Genomic DNA, 22,404 nt, shown 5'->3' with positions numbered 1-22,404 from the left:
TTATAGTACTACAGGTAAATTTTTAATTTTTTAAAATTTTTTAATCTTTTTAATTTTTTACTTTACTTTTTTTTTTATTTTTTTTTAATGTTTATTCATTCTTGAGACAGAGAGAGACAGAGCATGAACAGGGGAGGAGCAGAGAGAGAGGGAGACCCAGAATCCGAAGCAGGCTCCAGGCCCTGAGCGGTCAGCACAGAGCCCGATGCGGGGCCTGAACCCACGGACCGTGAGATCATGTCGTGAGCCGAAGTTGGATGCTTAACCGGCCAAGCCACCCAGGCGCCCCTACTTTACTTTTTTTAGAGAGAAGCATGAGTGGGGGAGAGGGACAAAGGGAGAGAGAAAGAGAGGAGAGAGGGGAGAGAGAGTGAGAGAGAGAGAGAGAGAGAGAGAGAGAATCTGAAGCAGACGCCATACTCAGCACAGAGCCCAATGAGGGGCTCAACCCCATGATCCTGGGGTCATGACCTAAGCCGAAATCAAGAGTTGGACACTCTACCAACTGAGCCACCCAGGCACCCCCAGGAAAGTTATATTTTATTACTAAATGCGTGATATTTTTGCAAATTACTTAATCTTTCTGGATTTGGTTTCCTCTTTCATTAAATGGGGATAATAATCAAATATCATGGGGGTGAGGTGAGGATTAAGTGAACCAGTGATTTAGATGAATAGATGGATAGGTAGATAAGTAGGTAGGTAGGCAGAAAGATAGAATTGAGAGCAGTACTCAGTAAGTGAAGTGTAAGTCTAAGGAAAATAGAGTTGACTATTCAACAACATGAGGCTTGAGGGCACCAATTCCCCTGCATAGTCAGAAATTCACATAGAACTTTTGACTCCCTAAAAATTTAACTACTAATAGTAAGAACCTCAAGAGATCACTTTTTATTTCAGTACACAATTTACTGGAGACAAGAACTGCTCATGCAGAGATGATTAGAGTCACACAGCATTTTAAGCAAATACTTGGCAACACTTAGGCTCACCACAATGGCAACAAGAGGTGGCTACAAAATTATTACAGTAGTAAGGTGTCTGCTATAGTTAATTTTATGCAGTTATGATTTAATAGTGCATCTTTACATTTGTTTACATTTCTTTCAACTGTGAATTATGCCCTGTACAATCTGTGTTTATATGCACAAGTTTTGATAGATTTTAACTTTTTGTAATAGATTTGTGTATATCTTATAGGATAAATGATAAAGTAGACTGGTATCAACATATATGCATTCATGACATATGCAACTTTTAAAAAATAATGTTTATTTTTGAGAGAGACAGAGACACATAGAGAGAGAGAGAGAGAGAGAGAGAGAGCGCGCGTGCACGCGCGTGCGCGCATGAGTGGGGGAGGGGCAGAGAGAGAGGGAGACACAGCATCCGAAGCTGGCTCCAGGCTCTGAGCTGTCAGCACAGAGCCTGATGAGGGCTCGAACTCATGAACCACAAGATGGTGACCTGAGCCAAAGTTGGACGCTTAACCGACTGGGCCACCCAGGTGCCCCGGCATACCCAACTTTTTAAAATTTATTTTTTTTAATTTCTAGGCTTTGTGGCTTGTCTGCTAGTTTTTTCAAATCCAAAAAAAATTTTCCAATATATTTATTGAAAAAAAAATCAGCATATAGGTGGGCTCACACAGTTCAAACCAGTGTCGCTCAAGGGTCATTTGTACAAGATGTGTATTTAGTAAAGTTAATATTTATTTAGCACTTTTTATATGCAGGGCCTATTCCATGTGTTTATCTGTACAATCATATGTTAATATCCATTACATTATGAGACACCTGTCTTATTATTTTTACTTTACTGAAGATAAGAGGGAGATTTAGATTAGATACGTAGTTTGCTGAAGGCCCCACAAGTATCAGATGAATGGAAACAAGATTTAAATTCGTATCTTACTGACTTTAAAACCCATGATTGTAAGCCATACTTTATGGTATATTTTTAAATTTACTTCTATTTGTTAAGTTGTATGTAAATAACCTACTATTTGATGTATAGATGCTGGTTTATGGAGAAAGCACATATGAACTAAAGTGGTGTAATTAAATATCAAAATGTCAAGAGCCTAGGAGTAGCTAAAGATTGAACATTCTAATATAGACTGTTATAATTAATCATAGCTCATAAAATAAAGTGCTAAGGACCACATTTTGCCTCTTTTCATACTTCCTTTGAATGACTGTTATGAGGTACAGTTGTAGTTTTAGTACAGGACTGAGTTGAGATGAGATTGAAAAAAGATATGGGAAGTTCTCCAGTCTAAATAAGTGTCTTGTCAAGTTTAAGCATTTGTAGCATGTTTGATCATCCTGGTCCCCAAATGTTTGGAGCCTCATAAGATCAATGAAGTTCCCAAGTTTTGTGGCCAAATTAGTATTCATTTTCCCTTGCTCTCCCATGAACTATAGACACCACAGCTAGTTAGTGCCAACAATTTATAAATCAAGGCTAGCATTAAAGTTGTGTTTGTCAGTTTTGGGGTATGAAATGATTGATGGTATGTAGAATTGAAATGGTGTAGTGGAAAGAAAGATGGGATTAATCTTCCTGCTTTGTCATACAGTAGCTTTGTGATTCCAGACAAGCTACTGTGTCTCTTTGTCTCACTTTGCATGAGATTTAAGGTCAGAAAGCCCTAGGTTCAAATATTGTCTCTGTTCCTTAATAGCTTTTTGACCTTAGGCAAGACCTTTTACTTGTTTAAATCTCAGTTATATATTTAGTAAAAGAAATTTCCTGTGAATACTAGCTTCATAGGGTTGTGAGGATTAAGTTAGGATAATATACGTAAAATGTTTGGATGTCTGCATTGAACATAACAAGCATTTAATAAATGTAAGCATTACTGAACATGTATATCACATTTTTCCTATCGTTTGTATTTTATCCCCATGTGTTAGACACTGTTGTAGTGCCTGGATATAAAATTTATATGCAAGCATACCTTGGACATATTGCTGGTTCAGTTCTAGATCACTGCGATAAGATGAATCTTATAATTAAGTGAGTCAAAAATATTTATTTGTTTTTACAGTACAAATAAAAATTATGTTCAAACTATAACAGAGTCTATTAATTGTGCAATAGCATTGTATCTGCAAAATCAACATACATACCTTAATTAAAAATGCTTCATTAGTAGAAAATGCTAACTGTCATCTGAGCTTTTGGCGAGTCATAATCTTTTTTGCTAGTAGAGAGTCTTGCCTCGATGTTGATGGCTGCTGACTGGTCAGGTAGTTGCTTAAGGTTAGGATGGCATATTACCCCTACTGTGGGTAGCACTACTTTTACAATTAGAGCCAGTCCTCTCAAACTCTGCTGCTGCTTTATCAACTAATTTTATGTAATATTCTAAATCTTTGTTGTCATTTCAACAGTCTTCATGGCATCTTCACCGGGAGTAGATTCCATCTCAAGAAAGCACTTTCTTTGCTCATCCATGGGGAACAACTCCTCACCTGTTCAAGTTTTATCGTGAGATGGCAGCAATTCAGTCACCTCGTTAGGCTCCACTGGTAATTCCAGTTCTCTTGTAATTTCCACCACATCTACAGTTATTTCCTCCACTGCAGTCTTGAATTCCTCAAAGTCCCTCATGAGCGCTGGAAGCAGCTTCTTCCAAACTGCTGTTCATGTTGATATTTAACCTCTTCCCAATAATCATGAATGTTATCATGGCATCTAGAATGGTAAATTCTTTCCAGAAGCTTTTCAATTTACTTTGCTCAGATACATCAAGAAACCTTACTATGTACGGCAGCTATAGCCTTATGAAGTATATTTCTTAAATATTAAGGCTTTAAAGTCAGAATTACTCCTTGATTCATGGGCTGCAGAATGGGCATTATATTAGCAGGCATAAAAAAATGATCTCCTTGTACATGGCCATCAGCTCTTGGGCGACCACATGCATTGTCGATGAGCAATAATATTTTGAAAGGGATCTTTTTTTTTTTTGAGTGGGAGGTCTTAACAATGGGATTTAAATAAGTAGGAAATTGTGTTCTAAACAGATATGTTGTCGTCTAGGCTTTGCCATTCCATTTACAGAGCTTTGGCAGTGTAGATTTAGCTTAATTCTTTAGGGCCCTAGGATTTTCCAACTGGTAAGTGAGCACTGGCTTCAACTTTTAAGTCATCAGCTGTATTAGCCCCTAACACAAGACTTATGCTGTCCTTTAAAGCTTTGAAGGCAGACGTTGACTCCTCTTCTCTAGCTATAAAGGTTCTAGACAGCATCTTTTTCCTCCAAAAAGCAGTTATATCTACATTGAAAATGCGCTGTTAAGTGTCGCCACCTTCATAAATTATCTTGCCTAGATACGGATAACTTGCTGCAGCTTCTGCATCCGCACTTGCTGCATCACTTTGCACATTCATGTTATGGAGATGGCTTCTTTCCTTAAACCTCATGAACCCGCCTCTGCTAGCGTCAAACTTTTCTTCCGCAGCTTCCTCACCTCTCTCAGCCTTCACAAAATGGAAAGAGTTAGGGCCTTGTTCTGGGGGATCAGGCTTTGGCTTAAGGTAATGTGGATGGCTTGACCTTCTATCCAGACCACTAAAATGTTCTCTATATCAGCAGTAAAGCTGTTTTGCTTTACCATTCATGTGTTCACTGGAATAGCACTTCTAATTTCCTTCAAGGACTTTTCCCTTGCATTCACAACTTGGCTGACCGCTGTGTGTGAGAGACCTAACTTTTGCCTTATTTTGGCTTTCAGTATGCCTTCCACACTAAAAGTTTAATCATTTGTAGCTTTTTAAAATATTTTTTAATGTCTGTTTATTTTTGAGAGAGAGTGTGTGTGTGCAAGGTGGGGAAGGGGCAGGAAAAGAGAGAGACAGCATCTGAAGCAGGCTCTGTGCTGATCGTGGCAAGCCTGATGAGGGGCTGGAACTCACAAGCCATGAGGTCATAACCTGAGGTGAAGTCAGATGCTTAACCGACTGTGCCACCCAAGGGCCCCTCGAGCTTTTGATTTAAAGTGACATATGTGAGATTCTTTCCTCCTTTGACTTGAACACTTAAGAGGTCATTATGGGGTTATTAATTGGCCTAAATTTCAACATGTGGTATCTCAGAGAATAGAAAGGTCCAAGGAGAGGGAGAGAGAAGCAGAGGAACCGGTTGGTGGAGCAGTCAGAACACAAATTACGTTTGCTGGCTTTTATGGGCACTGTTTGTGGAGCCCCAACACAACCGTAATAGTAACATCAAAAATCAGCGATCACAGGGGCGCCTGGGTGGCTCAGCCTGTTAAGCATCTGACTTCGGCTCAAGTCATGATCTCACTGTTCGTGGGTTCGAGCCCCGCGTCGGGCTCTGTGCTGACAGCTCGTAGCCTGGAGCCTGCTTCGGATGCTGTGTCTCCCTCCCTCTCTGCCCCTTCCCCGCTCATGCTCTGTCTCTCTCTCTCTCTCAAAAATAAACATTAAAAATCAGTGATCACAGATCATAACAACTGCATTAATAATGAGAAAGTTTGAAATATTGCAGGAATTACCAAAATGTGATACAGAGACACAAAGTATACAAATGTTGTTTAAAAAAATGGTGCTGACAGACTTGCTCAATGCGGATTTGCTACAAATCTTCACTGTTTATAAAAAGGTAATGTCTGCTATTGAAAACCATGGTAAGGATTAAATTAAATAATGCACATAGACTGATGAAAAAGGGCCTGACATTTAATAGATCCTCAATTAATATTAGAACATGAGATATAATGGTATGTAATTAAGCCAGACACCCACACAGGCATAATGTGAATTAGCAGCAGTGAGTTAGAAGAACTTTTTTATTCATTCATTCTTTAATTCAGTTAATTCATTCAACAATCTTTATACCAGTTCCATGCCTGGAAAGGATCTTATGTAACAAGGAGAAAGCAAAGGTTAATAAGACTGGGTTTCTTCCCTATAGATTGTCTTTATTCTGAGATCCGGGTGTCTGTTGATAAATTTCAGAGTCCATGAATTCTGGAAAAGAATATACAAAAATAAGTATTTTTATTTTCCAGGAAGAATATCTGTCACTTTCATCAGCCTTTTTGAGGGCATCCCAGGAAATCTCAATACAGAAAAAAGGGTGGACCCTGATCCATAATTATAGCTTTGGCAGCATTTTGATACCCAGTTGCCTGGAATTTGATTTCTGGGATAACTGGATTCAATTTCTAGATTCATCCCTGGTTTCTCTGTAACTTAACTTAAACCTCAGTTTCCACATGTATAAAACTGGAATAGTAATACCTACCTCTCAGACTTGTGTCAATACTGTGTATCAAAAAGAATCTCAGTAGGGGCGCCTGGGTGGCTCAGTCAGTTAAGCGCCTGACTCTTGGTTTCGGCTCAGGTCATGATCTCACGGTTCGTGAGTTCAAGCCCCACGTCGGGGTCTCTGCTGTCAGCAGAGAGCCCGCTTTGGATCCTCTGTCCCCCTCTCTCTCTGCCCCTCCCTTGCTCTCTCTCTCTCTCTCTCTCTCTCAAAAATAAATAAACATTAAAAAAAAAAAAAAAAAGAATCTCAGCATCTGGCACTTCACATGTATTCACAAGGAGTGGTTCGTTTCACATTGGTGTCTGCCTCAGACCAGAAGGATACCTTCTTCATCCATCACAGCTTATTGATTGATTGTCAGTGATCAGAATTCTATGCTTCAGAGAATAGTCACAATATGAAAGTGCTATAAAGGTCAGAACACCACTGATGATCGTTAAAACAAAATCTTGGCTCACACTCCTGGTCTCCCTATCATAATCCATATATATCAACTCATCCACCTCATATTGTACTTGCTGTTACCTGTCACTTTAGATGTAATTTCTGTCTCAGTTGCGTGACATTGTGATTCAGATTTCCCCAGCTATTATAGAAACTAACTTCCATGTACACACTAAGGTGTGATAAGGTGTGATAAGTGACACAAGTGCACATTTATCCTTCAGATGTTGCTCACAGTGAGAGGACACTGCGGAACTTCAAGTTACACAGCATCATAGACTGAGGGTTTTATGGGAAGAAAAGGGGCTGCTGAAAGCCACAGAACCATATACAAATGCTGATAGGTAAAAATAAAGTGGTAGTGATACCATGGTGGAGGGATGTTTTATAGAATAATCTAATGCCCCTACAAGAAAATAGGGTAATCATTTGGAAAAAAAAATATTGAGTCATTGTTACAATATAGAAAAAAATAATAATACATGTCTTCCTATCAATATTTCTGATTTTTCCAGCTATGGCACAATTTTTGTCTCCTTTCAGTGAAAATGTGTAACAGCCACTGGCATTCATGTCATTGAGCCAATGTCATGAAAGCTCAGAGCATCGTTTCAGCCTAGGGATCCAAAGTGGTCACTGAAGAATGCTGAACTCTATGCCTGAGTTCTCCTGGTGGCCAAAATCTGGCCTCTCAAGTGCCAGAACCTGGCATAAATATATGGCAATAAGTAGAAGATTTTCATTAATAGATTACTTTTTTTACAAGCAAAATATTTTGAAAATAATTTGACATTTTACAATTCATTTTAGAATATTAGTGATAATATTTTTCTGTGACAAGTGATATTTCCATTTATCACTGGTTAAAATGTAAATACCTTACCATTATATGTGCACATGTGCCCATAAAATGTAAATATATTTGTATTAGGGACCTAGTTAATATATGGAGACACAATGATGAAGAAACATGTTGTGAGATCTACCTTCAGTAAGCTTCTGCTCTGTTGAAGAAATCAAACTTGAAAACAGTTACAGTTGGAGTGGTGGTTAGGAGTGGTAAACATGGGATGGGATATCCATGATAATATGAGATCACAAAAAGGAACACCAAATGCAGAGTCAGAATTAGGAAAGACTTCTCAAAAGAGGTAACACCAGACTGACCATAAGGATGAGCAGTGGGGTTTGAAGGAAGACACTAATCCAGACAGATGGTGGTTAGATGCAAAGGACCAGAGACAAGTGGGGCATGTGATATATTCTAGGAAGTGGAAGAACTTCAGTAAGACTAGGGTATAAATCAGCAAGAAGACAGACATTGTTAAGGTATTATAGTAGAAAAGGAACTACAATAACTTTGAGAAAAGACAAAATTGTACCCATGGCTTCTCTGTGTAAACTTCTCTAACCTTTAAGATAAATGCTCACTATTCCCTTACTCCCCATGTGTCCAGAGACCCCTGGATTGATGTGCCTAGAGAAAAATAATAATTACTGCCTGTTGTTTGCATGGTAGGCAAGGAATAGTCCTTGGTTATTTCTCACAGACCATCAAAGTAAAGTAATCTTCAAAAGCCTTTATATAGGAAGGTTAAAAGACAAAAAAAAAAAAATTGAGTGAAATTTTCATTCTAGTGGAGAAGATAACAAGTAGACAAATAAATGTGTGATATTGTATTATATATCAATAAAATATGAAGAGAATTAATGCTTGGTGACTTAAATCAAATGAAAATGCTATAAAATGGGCCCTTAGAATAACAGTTATATAAAACTTCTCTGATTTCTCTTAAACCAAGGAACTTTTTATACAGGATATTAGAATCCTTCTAACTGGATCCAGTAAATCCTAAACATTTATCTACTAATGGTATTTTTTTCTTTGTTTTCCTGTCCACTGTTCTTTTTTTTTTTTTTAATGTTTTCATTTATTTTTGAGACAGAGAGAGACAGAGCATGATCAGGGGAAGGGCAGAGAGAGAGGGAGACACAGAACCCGAAGCAGGCTCCAGGCTCTGATCTGTCAGCACAGAGCCTGATGCGGGGTTGAACTCACAAACTGTGAGATCATGACCTGAGCTGAAGTCAGACGCCTATCCGACTGAGCCACCCAGGCGCCCCTCCTGTCCACTGTTCTATTGCATGTTGTAGAATAGATCATATTCCACCTATCTGATACCATGCAGATAAGAAATTACTTGGACTCAGGAGGTTGAGAATGAGATAGAAAAGAAACAGGTCTTCTTTGTGTCATTTGTAGTATTCTAATAAAAGAAACACTTCTCATTTTCCATTAACTTTATTGTGCCATTAATTATATAAATGTATAAAATGCATGTCATATCACAAGCTAAAGTGGCATGCTGCTGAATTATGGTTAAAAATGGAAACTTCTAAAAAAAGAACTGTAACTAATAGAAAGCGTATGAGCAAAACTAAAAATTAACTTCGCTGTTTCTTTCCCAAAGGCAAATCATGAGGAATAAATCTGATCAAAATAAAACTCCACAGCTCACCCATTTGTTTACTAAAGAGACCTCGTTTTTCCTTGATGTACAACTGTTTCCTCTGTTTTAAATGTTACTAAAAGATAATAATTTAATTCATCTCTCAGTTTCCAAAGTAATTTACCTTCTCTAGTACTGTTTCAGGGTTTAGAAGCATGCTTTCTTATCCAAGTTGTGCTTACATGTTAAAATCAAATGACAGAATTATTGCTTATGACTCTTTACATTCCACTTAGCTGCTATAGAATATGATACCTACATATAATGAGGAAGCTTTCTAGTATAATTCAGTTACAGGAGCTAAACAGATTATGTTGTCCCCTGACCATTTATTCTACAGTGAATCTTAGAGAGGTTTTAGTTTTGTATTTGTTCTTCAACAGTGTGTATAAAAGATGCGCTAAAAGCTGCTGCTTTCTCAACAACATCATGGTCACAGTTAGTTAAATATTTAATGTCACCAAGCACAAGGCAGGGCATGCAATGAGCATGAACTTGACTATGAAACCACTGTAATGGGTTTAGGTCCCTTGGGTCTCCAATGTGCTCTGTACTGATACAGTAAATGAGGGAAAAGCCTCATCAAAATGCAAGTTTAAATAGAAATCTGTCCTGCCACATCCGTTGACAAGATTAATTATAGATCTCTGAACCTGATGTGTTTCTTAATAACTTGCATCCCTTTCCTAGTATGCAGTCAAGCTGCAATATTTATTATAGCCTTGTGTAATTCTGTATAATTCTCTTTTCCAGAGTAACACTTTCCCATACATTTTAAGTCTTAATAACTGAGTGCCTGATAAAAATCTCCATTAGTGATTTGCCATTAGTCCTTGCATTTGTTCATTGAAATTAAGATAATTATTTTATAATAGTAGCGAATTTCTGAAAGAATGCAAGGGCTCTCTCCATAGGAAAATTCAGCCATTTTCTCTAGTGTATATGTCTTCAAATGAAAGGACAAGGCAGTAAATATAGTAAAAATTATTAGAAGGTATTTTGCTTTGTGAATTACCCAATCTGCCTTAAAAGAAATGAAAATAAAAAGATAATGACTCAAATGATTCTTTAAAGCTTAAATTATAGTGATAGTAGATCCAGTACACTGTTTATATTTTTAAAAAAATAGGTTATTTTTTAACAAAGGAGTTTAAAGCATGAGTTTACAGTGAAACAGACGTAGAACTGAATCAGGGTATCAGTGTTTACTAATTGGGTAAAGTTATTCAGTGTTTGATCTCTAGTTTCTTCACTTATAAAATAGAAAAGTTAAACCAAATTTTTGGATTTGTTATGATGATTACATAATATGCTACAGAGAAGGTGATTACCACAATGCTTGGTCCATCACAATCACTAAATGTTAGCTTAAAAATAAATAGCTCTTTCTGTCTCTGGCCGTTGGTTCTGTCCACCTGCAGTGGATGGATGGTCGTGCAGAAGTGCTCCAGCTTCCTGATCAAGAGGAACAAGCAGACACATAACATAGGACTCAATAACCTGAAGGCTCGTAACTACTTCTGCTACAGTGGGCTGATTCACCACAAGACTGTGAGTGTGGAGCTGGTGGCTGATGGCAGAGGTGTAGTGGTGGCCATGAAGGGGAAATCCAGCCAGCAAAAGCCCGCCACCTCCTCCCTGTGGCCTGTCACCAAAAAGACTGCCCAGGGCACTCTCAGCAGCATCAGGCACATGATCTACAAGAACAAGCCTGAGATGGTGAAGAGGGAGCAGGTCGCCCTATCAAGAGCTCCTGAAAGCCTACCCCCCAACTCCAAAGCAATAAAGATGTCAGCCACCTAAAAAATAAATAAATACACATAATGCTTCATACAGATTGAAATATCTGCCTAGGCTTCCTATTGACCTCATCATCTTAAATGTGAATCCAAGATGTAAGCTTCATAAAAATCTGTACAGTTGACCCTAATGAAGACTCAAATGTCTGTTTTAGTGTGATGCATCCTCATAATGGATTCTTGGGGGGGGACATTTATTAATATACTATATGCAATATTCTTTTTTAAAGCATATTTTGAAAGAGAGAGAGAGGGAGGGAGGGGCAGCCAGAGAGAGAACTGCAAACAGGCTCTGCAACTGTCACCTCAGAGCCTTATGTGGGGCTCAAATTCACAAACTCTGAGACCATAACCTGAGCTGAAGTCAAGAGTCAGAGGCTTAACTAACTGGGTCACACAGGCACCCTAAATATTCTTTGTATTTTTTAATTTTTTAAAATGTTTGTTTATTTTTGAGAGAGAGCATGAGTGGGGGAAGGACATAGAGAGAGGGCGACAGAATCTGAAGCAGGCTCCAGGCTCTGAGCTGTCAGCACGGAGCCCAATTGGGGGCTGGAACTCACAGACCAAGAGATCATGACCTAAGCCAAAATTGGTCACTTAACCGACTGAGCAACCCAGGCACCCCAGCGCCTTCAATATTCTTAAACAAGAAGCCACTAAGCTTAAATTTTCCTATTGTCTTTAATACCTGGGCCAATACTCTTAGTTGCCGGGACAAAATAGCTCATTAGCTCTCTCTACATCTGAGCTCACATCACCCCATGATGTGGTCCAAGCTCTTTACAGTCTTCAAGCCTGCACTGCAAAATAGTCTCCCTACCTGCTACTGACTTGACCTACCTCCTTCATTCATGAGTCTGTTTTTCTACCTGATCATGCCCAGTATTCTAGTGGTGATGATACAAAATCTTTATCTCCATTTAGGGGTGAACTGTCCAATCGTATCTCAGTTTAGAGAAAGATAGAGTCCAGGGGCTGGATGCCCTCTTGGAAGGCAGATTACAGGGTCACTCCGGAATAGAGGCAAAAACAATATTCAGGGTAGTTGATGAAGAGTATCTTAGACTGAGATTAAGTTGGGTGGAAGTCAGTAGGAAAGGAGATGGTAAAAAAAAAAAAAAAATTAAGGGATAATGCTAGGGAGGCAAAGCTAGTGGATCAGAATCAAGTCAATGAATAATGGGTATGATATTTATTATTCATTTATTATATTTCTTTAGGGTGGGAACACACGTTAAAGTAACAGACTGGACAATAAACAAGCTGGTTGTCATCATAAAAATTCTTAACATTGTCATTGACAACATCATCATCATCATCATCATCATCATCATCATCACCACCACCATCATTAAAGTTCCATTTTCAGAAAAATAGCAAAGCGCATCAGTGTTACATTGAAACAAACAATAGGTTAAAGCAAAACTTGGCTATTATTGTGTAATCTGTATTCGGTAAATTATTGATTGATTGTAGATTGATGTTTACTGAGATATAATTCATTTAACATAAAATTAACCATTTTAAACTGTACAGTTCAGTGGTTTTCATCCTCCCTTCTGTCTGTGTCTGAGCAATCTAATTCATGTATGTTTCTTACTACTTGGCCATGTCTTGAAAACGTTGTGGATCTGATTCTTAATCAAGATTTACTCATTTGAGTGTGTTAGTTTCTTACTGTTGGTATAACAAAGTATGACAAATTTCATGGCTTAAAACAACACAAATTTAGTATCTTATTAATAAGGTTGGAGATGTTTCTAAGCTATAATCACAGTGTTAGCCAGGCTGCTTTCCTTCTGGAGGCTTTAGGGGGAATCCATTTCCTTGTCTTTTCAAATTTCCAGAGACTATGCACATCTTTTCCTCATGGCCCCTTACTTCATCTTCAAAGCCAGCAGTATAACATCTTTGAATCTCTCTCTTTAAGAGATGGAGAGATGAGAGAAATCTCATCTTTGAATTCCTCTTGCCTCCAGCTTTCACTTATAAGGACCTTTATAGTTACTTTGGGCTTACCCAGATAATCCAGGATAATATCTCCATCTCGAGATCCTTAATTTAATCACATCTATAGAGTCTCCTTTGTTGTGTAAGGGAACATTCATAGGTTCTGGAAATTAAGATGTGGACACCTTTGAAGGAAGGAGTTGTCATTCAGCCAACTACACTGAGATTTAGGTAAATGTGTTATATTGCATGAATATTATTTAAATATGTTTTTATGGTTTTTTTAATGTTTATATATTTTTGAGAGAGAGTATGTATGAGGGGCAGGGGCAGAGAGAGAGAGGGAGACAAAGGATCCAAAGCAGGCTCCATGCTGACAGCAGAGAGCCCGATGTGGGGCTTGAGGTCAAGAACTGTGAGATCATGACCTGAACTGAAAGTCAGATGTTTAACTGACTGAGCCACCCACGTGCCCCTAGTTTTGTTTTGTTTTGTTTTGTTTTTATGTTTAATGAGTTTCTTTATCTCTATGAAATTTTCCTGAACGCTTACTTCTCTGGACTTTATAGCCTATGACATTTGAAAGCCCTTCTTTAAGGAGTCTGTTAATTGCCAGGGAGCTTACACTCTTCTACACTGTGTCAATGCCATCTGCAAGGAATTTCTTTTAGTAACTTCCATAAAATATAACTATCACATTAGTCAGGAGTTTTGCTTGTTTTACTGAAAATTTGGAAGTTTGTGGGCATGACCATCAATTTCATTGATCCCTTCCTTCCATCTCTGACACTCCTACTGTCCCTATCCCTCTTCTTTTCTCCCTGTCACTCAGATACCCTGGCATCCCCAAATTCTTCTCTGTTTTGCAAAGCGGTTCATTTTTGAACAACTTCAATTGTCAAACTTGAATAACAGCACCAAAGCACTTCAGAGCAGTGGGCCCCCATTGAAGAAGTTTGAGTGTCTGTTGAGGTGGCTGTGTCTATAGCTGACAAAGTGACATTTCTTCTACTTTAAATATAACACTGATTTATATAAGTGTTGTTATCATAAATAATTGAAAGATGATGCTAAGAATCATTTGGACACATTTTTGGTATGCATGTCTGAATGCTATCTTACATGCTAGTGTTTCTCACTCATTAGTTTTTTTTAAGTTCACCCAGTTTACCAGGCATTTTGTTAACTACATATCCAATAAAGAACAAAACATAAAGTCTTGATTCCATTGACTCACATTTTTGTTGATCCATGTTAAATTAAGCATTGTTCATCCATATCTTTGGTTTGCTATTGCCTTTGGTGAATTGTCTTATACCTACCCATGGGTAATGGTCAAGATAAATTGATAGCAGTAGAAGACCTGGGTTTGACACTTTTGTAAAGGGTGTTCATTAACCTAATTCCAGTTTCTATGGAAATAGTCATGTTAAAATTGGAGATTTTTGAAAGATAAAAATTATGTCCTGAATAAGTTTCTTAAAGGAATATATCAAGCAGAATGAGATCTCATAATTTTCAGCTCGTCTATGCGTTCATAATGTATATATACAGCCCAAAAAGCTTTAAAGTGGCAGGGACTATGTCTCTTTTTCTCTATGCCTGATATATAGTAAGTAATATGAATTAAAGTATTTGTTGGATGATTAAATAAATACATACAGGAATTCATTTAACAACATAATAACAGCTAGCATTTATGATCACTTACTGTGTGCCAGCTGCTGTGCGAACCTTTGCATATGCATTTGTTATTTTTATTCCTAATGTAAGAAAAATAAAACTTAGGGGAATTTAATAACTTCTCCACAATTGTATATCTATCCATAACTTTGCTTTTAGTTATTAGCCTATCTCACCTTCTACTTATCATACTAAATCATAATTATCTTATAAACTGCTAGGCTTCCTTACTAGACTGTGAACTCCAAGACAGTAATGATTTTTACTTGTATATCTCTGTATCACCAGTGCTAAATTCAGAGCCTAACAAAGAGAATGTGTTCAGTGACTGCTTCTGGATTGAAATCATTGATCTATAGAGATCTCTGGAGAGCAATGACCCTCACCATAAGGGGTCAGTGGAGAGGACTTGAAGATTAGGAGAACTGTACTCAGATAATTGATGCAAGCTGAGCTATACCCATTTGGTCACCCTTACCTCGCAGGTTTTTTTCCAGTAGATAATGCTAACTACCAAAGAAGTTTCAGGTTGAGGGTTGTCTACACCTGTAATTTTGGTATCAAGTTAAAATAAAAACGAGTTAAGCCAAATTCTGACATACACATATAAATTTATTAAATATAGATATCCATTGGCAATCAAACATAAAACAATTTATTACAACCTATATTTTAATCTCAGTGTGGTCAAAATCATTGTGGCCAGAAGTCATGTGGTGCTTTTACTTGTTCTGACTACCACCTGGTATGAAACTTCACTTGAGGTGGATGTGAACAGGTAACACATATAGCTGTCGTTAGGCAATTGTATTCTCCTGCATTATAGTTATAATTAAGTTCTCCTACATAAGTTGGATACATGGATCTTTTTAGGGTCAAGCTGTGTCCACTATCTTTGAGGAAATAGTTTACAAGCCTCACTCAATTCTTATATCATGATTCTTACATCTTGTGAAAGGAGAGGGGAGCCTTACTAAAGCATACAAGCAGATCTGCATATCTTAAACATACTAATCAATAAGCCACTAATTTCACCAGTGCAGAAATTTTTTTTACATTCATAAAATTAATTATGAAAGCCTCAGGTGTAGATGGAGATGTATAAAAGAAGCCCTTGTAGTTGACACCAGTCTTTTTTTTTTTAATTTTTTTTTTTTTAACGTTTATTTATTTTTGAGACAGAGAGAGACAGAGCATGAACAGGGGAGGGGCAGAGAGAGAGGGAGACACAGAATCTGAAACAGGCTCCAGGCTCTGAGCGGTCAGCACAGAGCCGGACGCGGGGCTCGAACTCACGGACCGTGAGATCATGACCTGAGCCAAGGTCGGACGCTTAACCGACCGAGCCAAACAGGCGCCCCGACACCAGTCTTTTTAATATGATGCCGAGTGAACACCATAGAATGTAGTTTTTAATTAGGGTAACTGAGATTTATATCAAAAACCAATAACATTCATAAAATAAAGCCATTTGTGGTAACTTACATATCTATACACACATATGTATATGTATATAGGTGTATGTGTACATATATGTGTGGATATAGGTTGTGTGTGTGTGTGTGTGTGTGTGTGTGTGTGTGTGTTTATTGTAATCCCTTTTCTTCCAGGGGACATCTGCTCTCTAGAATTAGGACTAAACATTCGTGACCTAGGGGGTTCCTGTAGTTTCTCCAGAAGTAATCCATCTTCTGGGAAGCCTCCATTTTAATCCCATTCACATTTTACTTTTAATTGCATCCTCAGTTAAAAAGTTACTTGTAGAAACTTTGTATAAAAAAGAAACTTTGTATAAAATAATTCAGATTTATGTATTTGATATACTACAATTAGTGGATCTTTTTCATATGATATTTTCTCTCTCAAATAATTTATAAACTCATGCAGATAAAGGATTTTTTTTTCATTTTTCATTGCTCATCCATTCATATCACTAATTTTAGTGACATTTAGCTAGGTTTTTTCCATTCTCTCTTTTTCACTTGCATGCCCACAGCTAACTGGGCTCAATACTGTAAATGTTGAATGACTGAAAAACATCCTATTATGAAGCCATCTTTACTAAAGTTTGCAGGTTTCTTTCCCTAATTTCAAAATGCCTTTTTCATTTTAGGTCACTCCAGGTAGCTTGTCTTACAGCATCAGTTCTCTGTTGATTCTCACAGCACGGGGCAAAGAAGAAATCACTGGATCAGGTATGGCTTCCAGTACAAAAAAAGTACTCACTCAAATTAAATACATATACTACACTTCAGAGTGAAAGTTTAAAAATACTCTTACGATTGAGGCGATTGATTTTGGAAATTGTTAGAAGTAGGAACCATTTTTTCCTGTACCACAAGATCTCTTTTGTGGAAAAGAAACTATTTATACAAGTAATTGTTAAAGCTTCTACATTGCAATTTACTCCAACTAATAATTACCCTATCAACACATATTCTGTCTAAATGTCTTTAGTCACAGTCCTTCTAATGTAATCTGGGTGTTCATTGTTCTTCTGTTTGATATGCACTGGAAGCTCCCAGCATCTTATTCTAATCAGTATTTGAATGCATTGTCTGTTGAAATGAAAGTAACAATGATTAGTAGGACAGATGTTTCCCTTGAATGTGAAAATGTAGGGTTAAAACCACAAATTAAACTGAATATTCACAGTCTTTGCATGTATTTTTCAAGATGGTTGGATACAAATTTTTGTGTAGTGAAAATCAGGTACCAGTCAAAGTTTAAAGATCTGTGACCTGCAAAATAGATGATATTTGGAAATAATTTTACTTTTACTGTCCACTCTGGAGAATAGACAAAGAACTCTAGTATGTTGGTAACATGAAATGCTATTTGCCTTCAATGGATGGTGATTTTGACAAGGAGACTAGGAGAAACATGAAAGTAGAAAACAGAACAATCAGAATTTCATGCCAGGTGCATCCATGCATCATGGAATTAACAGAAGAATTATAAGAGCTTATGAATGGATTGTCATTCATTAGTATATTACTATTGTTATTAATATTAGACGTGTCTTTGCTTTTTGATTGAAAATGCTATAAAAATCAGTTGCATATGACATTTAATTGTCAAAATTTGAAGACTGTGTAACAGAAATCTGATTTCTCTCATGTTGATAATATTTATCTCCTGTTTCTACATGTATTCCTTAGTTAATATTTTTTACTGGGATTTTATAAGGCCATGAGAAAAAAAAAATTAAATATAATGTATGTCTCAATGGCTAACTTTAATTTCATAATTGAGGAAATAATTGAGGCCAAGGTGATTCCCATTTTTGTTTGTAAAAACAGTGCAGATCTTCCTCTACTTAACGTGGAGTTATGTATGGGTAAATCCACTGTAAGTTGAAAATATTGTTAAGTTGAAAATCAGTTTAACACACTTAACTTACTTAACTTCATAGCTTATGCAGCCTACCTTCACATGCTCACAACACTTACATTTAGCCTACGGTCAGGGAAAATCACCCAACACAAAGCCTATTTTATAATAACGTGTTGAATATATCATGTAATCTATTGTGCACACTGCTGAAATTGAAAAACAGAATAGTCATTTGAGTATAGAATGGTTGTAAGTGTGTTGGTCGTTTACCCTGGTTATCTTGTGGCCACCTGGGAGCTCCAGCTTCACTACCCTTACCCAGAATTGTGAGAACGTATCATAACACCTGCTGGCTAGCCTTGGAAAAGATCAAAATTCAAAGTATGGTTTCTACTGAATGTGTATTACTTTTGCACCTTCTTAAGGTCAAAAAATGCTAAATCAAACCATCATGAGTCAGGGATTGTCCGTATTGTAACTTACACCTTTATTTAAATAAAGTTTGTGTTTATTCCTTCTCACAACCTTCACAAATAGTACCTGAAAATAGGTAATGAATACAGCTGCAGAATACAGATGATAGGCCCCATTGGGGAAGAATGCCTAGTTAGCTAACCTCCCAAGGAAGAATAATAGGGTGAGCCTTAAAATCCTAATTTACAATGCAAATTGTAAGTTAACCACTTCAAGAGGGTTATCATATCTCAATCATCAGGCTGATAAGAGGTAGCCAATTGCTTTTTGTCTGAATTGCTTGAAGAGTTAATAAAAAGATGATGAGTGTTTTGGGGTAAGAATGATTCCTCTGTCTACTGACCTTCTCAGAGTTTGTACAGAATTACTATCTAAGTCTCTTTAGATAATGACCCATGGATCTAATCTCCATTAAAGCTTTCTTCACATAGAATAAGAGGTTCAAAATGAAGCATCTTTGGAGTCAGTACCCATGATTAAGAGGTTATTAGTTTTCCTGGTCAAGAAGGTGGCACTACAGTGGGATTTCAGTGTTTCATGATGTCTTCCCTACTTCAAATCTTACACTTCCAACTCAAACGTGTTATTGCCTTAGACTATGGTATTTAGTGAACATGTGCTGTTGTTTGTTTTAATTTCGTTAACTTAACCTAAGCCTATCATTCAACATTTGAAAACTGTGAAAAATCAAATAGATAATAAAATAATAATGTTTCATAGTTCGTAAGACTGCCTCTGTGATTCTGGGCAAACCATTTAAATCTTCCTTTTTATTCACTGTATGAAAGGCCTTTGTTGGAGTAGGGATGACTCCTCTCATTGGGATATAGTATCTTTGTTCTTTTAATTTTTTTTAGTATTAGATATTTATTTAAATATATTTTGGTTGATCCATTTGACAACTACATGAGTGTTTGATCTTTTTATAGCGTAAATAGAATAAGCTTTAGAGGCAAGTAGATTTAGGATTATATTCTATCCTCATCTTTTACCAACTGTGATTCCTTGCTACAGATGTCACATCTGTAAATGGTAGGGAACAATGATATTATTTAAAAGAGTTTTTCCAATGATTGAACAGGTAATACATTTCAAACTCTTAGTATACTGTGCAGCACAAAGGAAATACTCAACCCTGTTAACTATATCATGAAATTGCCTAGAATATTAATTAGAGTAGTATATGTATATATAGATTAATAGCATCACCACAAGGAATAAGGATGGCATATCTGTTCTCAAATAATTAGTATACAAAAAAAATCTTAACCCTAAAAGTACACTGAAGATAGATTGAAGTTTAAGATTTACAGTGCTTCAGGATTTATCACTACTGACTATCATTGTAAGCACAGAAAACTAGGAGTATAGAATGTTCTATATATGGAGTTTAATATGTGTGCAAAACCAATGTAAAAAAAAAAACACAGATATGATCTAGCACAAAGACTTTTCAGACTGGATTATTTGTTTGAATTTGTTTTATTTGATTTTTATGTGTGTTTATGGAACTAAACTATATATAAAAGTAATATAAGAGTTGATCTAAGGGTGCCTGGGTAGCCCAGTTTATTAAGTGTCTGACTCTTGGTTCAGTTAAGGTCATGGTCTCACAGTTCGTGCGTTTGAGCCTCACATGGGGCTCTGTGCTTGGTAGTGTGGATCCTGCTTGGGATTCTCTCTCTCCCTTTCTCCTCCTCCCACATGTTCTCTCTCTCAATCTCTCTCTCTCTCTCTCTTTCTCTCTCTCTCTCTCTCTTTCTCTCTCTCTCTCTCTCTCCACCCCTCCCCCGGTCTCAATGAGTAAATAAAAAAAGAAGTATAGGAGGAGGAGGAAGAAGAGCTGATCTATTTGGGAATGAGAGAAGCTCAAATTCTTGTTTCTTCTACTCTGTCACCAACCCATCCCTGAGTTAGCTCTGAAGACCCCCTGCCTGCAATGCTTAGAGAACACAATTTAGAAAGAAAGAAAGAAAGAAAGAAAGAAAGAAAGAAAGAAAGAAAGGGAAAAGGAAAACATTGACCTCGTCCAGTTCATTTCATTTTAAGATGGAGAAACTGAAGCCAAACATAGTGAAGTGACATGACCTAGGTCACACACTGAGAGAAGGACATGTCTGGGTATGCTGACTCCTATCTATGGGATCATGTTGACTCTTAGAATATATTTATAGTTTAGGACAGCAAATGTGGCTTTGGGAAATGTGGCTATTCCTCCCTTTTAGCCAATGGTATCATTTTGGTGGGTGCAAACTAGTAGCAGTTCAAAGTATGGTACCCAACTAGCAACATCAGCCTAACTTTAAAAAAAAAATACAAATTCTTGGGTCTACTCAAACCACCTATGTCAAAAATTCTGATGGGGGGGGGTGGTGCTGAGAACTCATGGATTAACAAGCTCTCCTGGGGCTATATTAAATAAATTATTTGGAAATTAGTTCCATCTGTAAACTAATCTTAATTACATGGCTTACCTACCAATAGGCAAAAACCACTATGAAGATACATAAAATTCTGAAAATAATTGAGAGGGAAATGAAATTTTGCTGATCACCTACCTTATGCAACAAACTCTTTGATTTCTCTTAGTTATTTAATCCTTATAGCAACGTTCTGAAGTATACATTATTATGTGAACTTTGATGGAAAAATTTGATTCAAAGGAAGTAACTTGTCTAAGATCATTCAACTGGAAGTTGCAGAGGTAGGATTTAAAGCCAGAAGTAATTGACTCCAAAGCTTTAAATCTTCCTATTATGTATTGAAACCCACTGGGTGTTACACACACCTGGGGTGGAGTAGCTACAACTCCAGGGGAAAAATCCATGCATTCAATCTTTTCATCATTATGGAGTGCTTGTAATGTTGATTATACTTAGGATGTAATGTACCTCTTCTTGATGTTACGTGGAAACAATGTGTTGTCACTCTGACATGAGAATACCTTTTCTACTCTTTCATTTTACTTACATCTATTTGAATATCTATCCTGAAATTTCTCAAAACTTGCCAAATGATGACAAGCTAATGTATATGTTTATGCTTATATTTTTAGCATTTCATGTAAGAAATAATATAGCTCCAATGTGTCCCGTTTGGGGACATATAAAAAGTTGCTGAAAAATGAATCATTACCTTAGATATTATGTAAATAAAAATCATGTAAGTATTATGTAAATGTAATTACATATAGAAGTAATTATAGGGATATACACTGCAAAAATCAGAGTTGTAATACAGGAAATTATAGGAGAGGGTAATTATATATCATGTTCCCTAAAGTTTCAACATCTAGGAAGAAATTCACCCATTTTTATATCTGAAAGAGACATTAAATATTTTATTGTGTTCGGCAGAAGGTGTGGTGAATGGGTGGTCTGATTAGGGAAGCAGAATATGAGTAGATATTGTGAATGTGGAGGATGTTTGTATTTTGGAAGCATATCGGTTCTAGAGCTGTTAAGACCTACTTGTCAGTTATAGGCCTTGCTTGTTTCTACTTGAAACTGGTTTTCAGTGGGTGAGAGGAAAGTTCTCCTTGCCTGCTCCACAATCTAGGATTCTGCCCATGAGAATGCCAGCTACAAAATCTAGTACCTGGTAATGTTCTAGAAGATGGAACTTGATTGGGCAGGTTGTACCAATGGCTGCCAGAAGAAAAATTACCTATGGAGGTAAATGAACAGCATTTAGAAGAGTAGTGGATGCAATATTAGTACATGGAGAGCTGTACCAAGGGTTGTGTCTGAAGTGTAATATGAAGTCTTGATATAGGAGAATGGAGCTAGAGAGTATAATGCAAAGCCAGATAAAACAGAGAAAGACAAGTAACTTTGATCTCACTCATATGTGGAATTTAAGAAACAAAACAGAGGCACCTGGGTGGCTCAGTTGGTTGAGC

General features: G+C 37.0%; 1 protein-coding gene across 11 annotated transcripts in view; it reads left to right on the top strand.

The window, feature by feature from the left end:
- Positions 1 to 22,404, top strand: part of TENM4 (teneurin transmembrane protein 4) — a 2,941,751-nt gene that overhangs the window by 741,094 nt on the left and 2,178,253 nt on the right. For all 11 annotated transcript variants that reach the window (XM_086678435.1, XM_086678426.1, XM_086678434.1 and 8 more), the window contains one exon: positions 16,807 to 16,888. The gene's annotated coding sequence lies outside the window, so the exon portion shown is untranslated. The remainder of the gene's footprint in view (positions 1 to 16,806; positions 16,889 to 22,404) is intronic.

The sequence above is a fragment of the Puma concolor genome, chromosome D1, assembly GCF_028749965.1.
Source record: "Puma concolor isolate L17-30 chromosome D1, mPumCon1.1.hap2, whole genome shotgun sequence".
NCBI classification, from domain to species: domain Eukaryota; kingdom Metazoa; phylum Chordata; class Mammalia; order Carnivora; family Felidae; genus Puma; species Puma concolor.
Note: the sequence above shows the minus strand (reverse complement) of the source record. Positions and strands in the feature narration are given on the sequence as shown.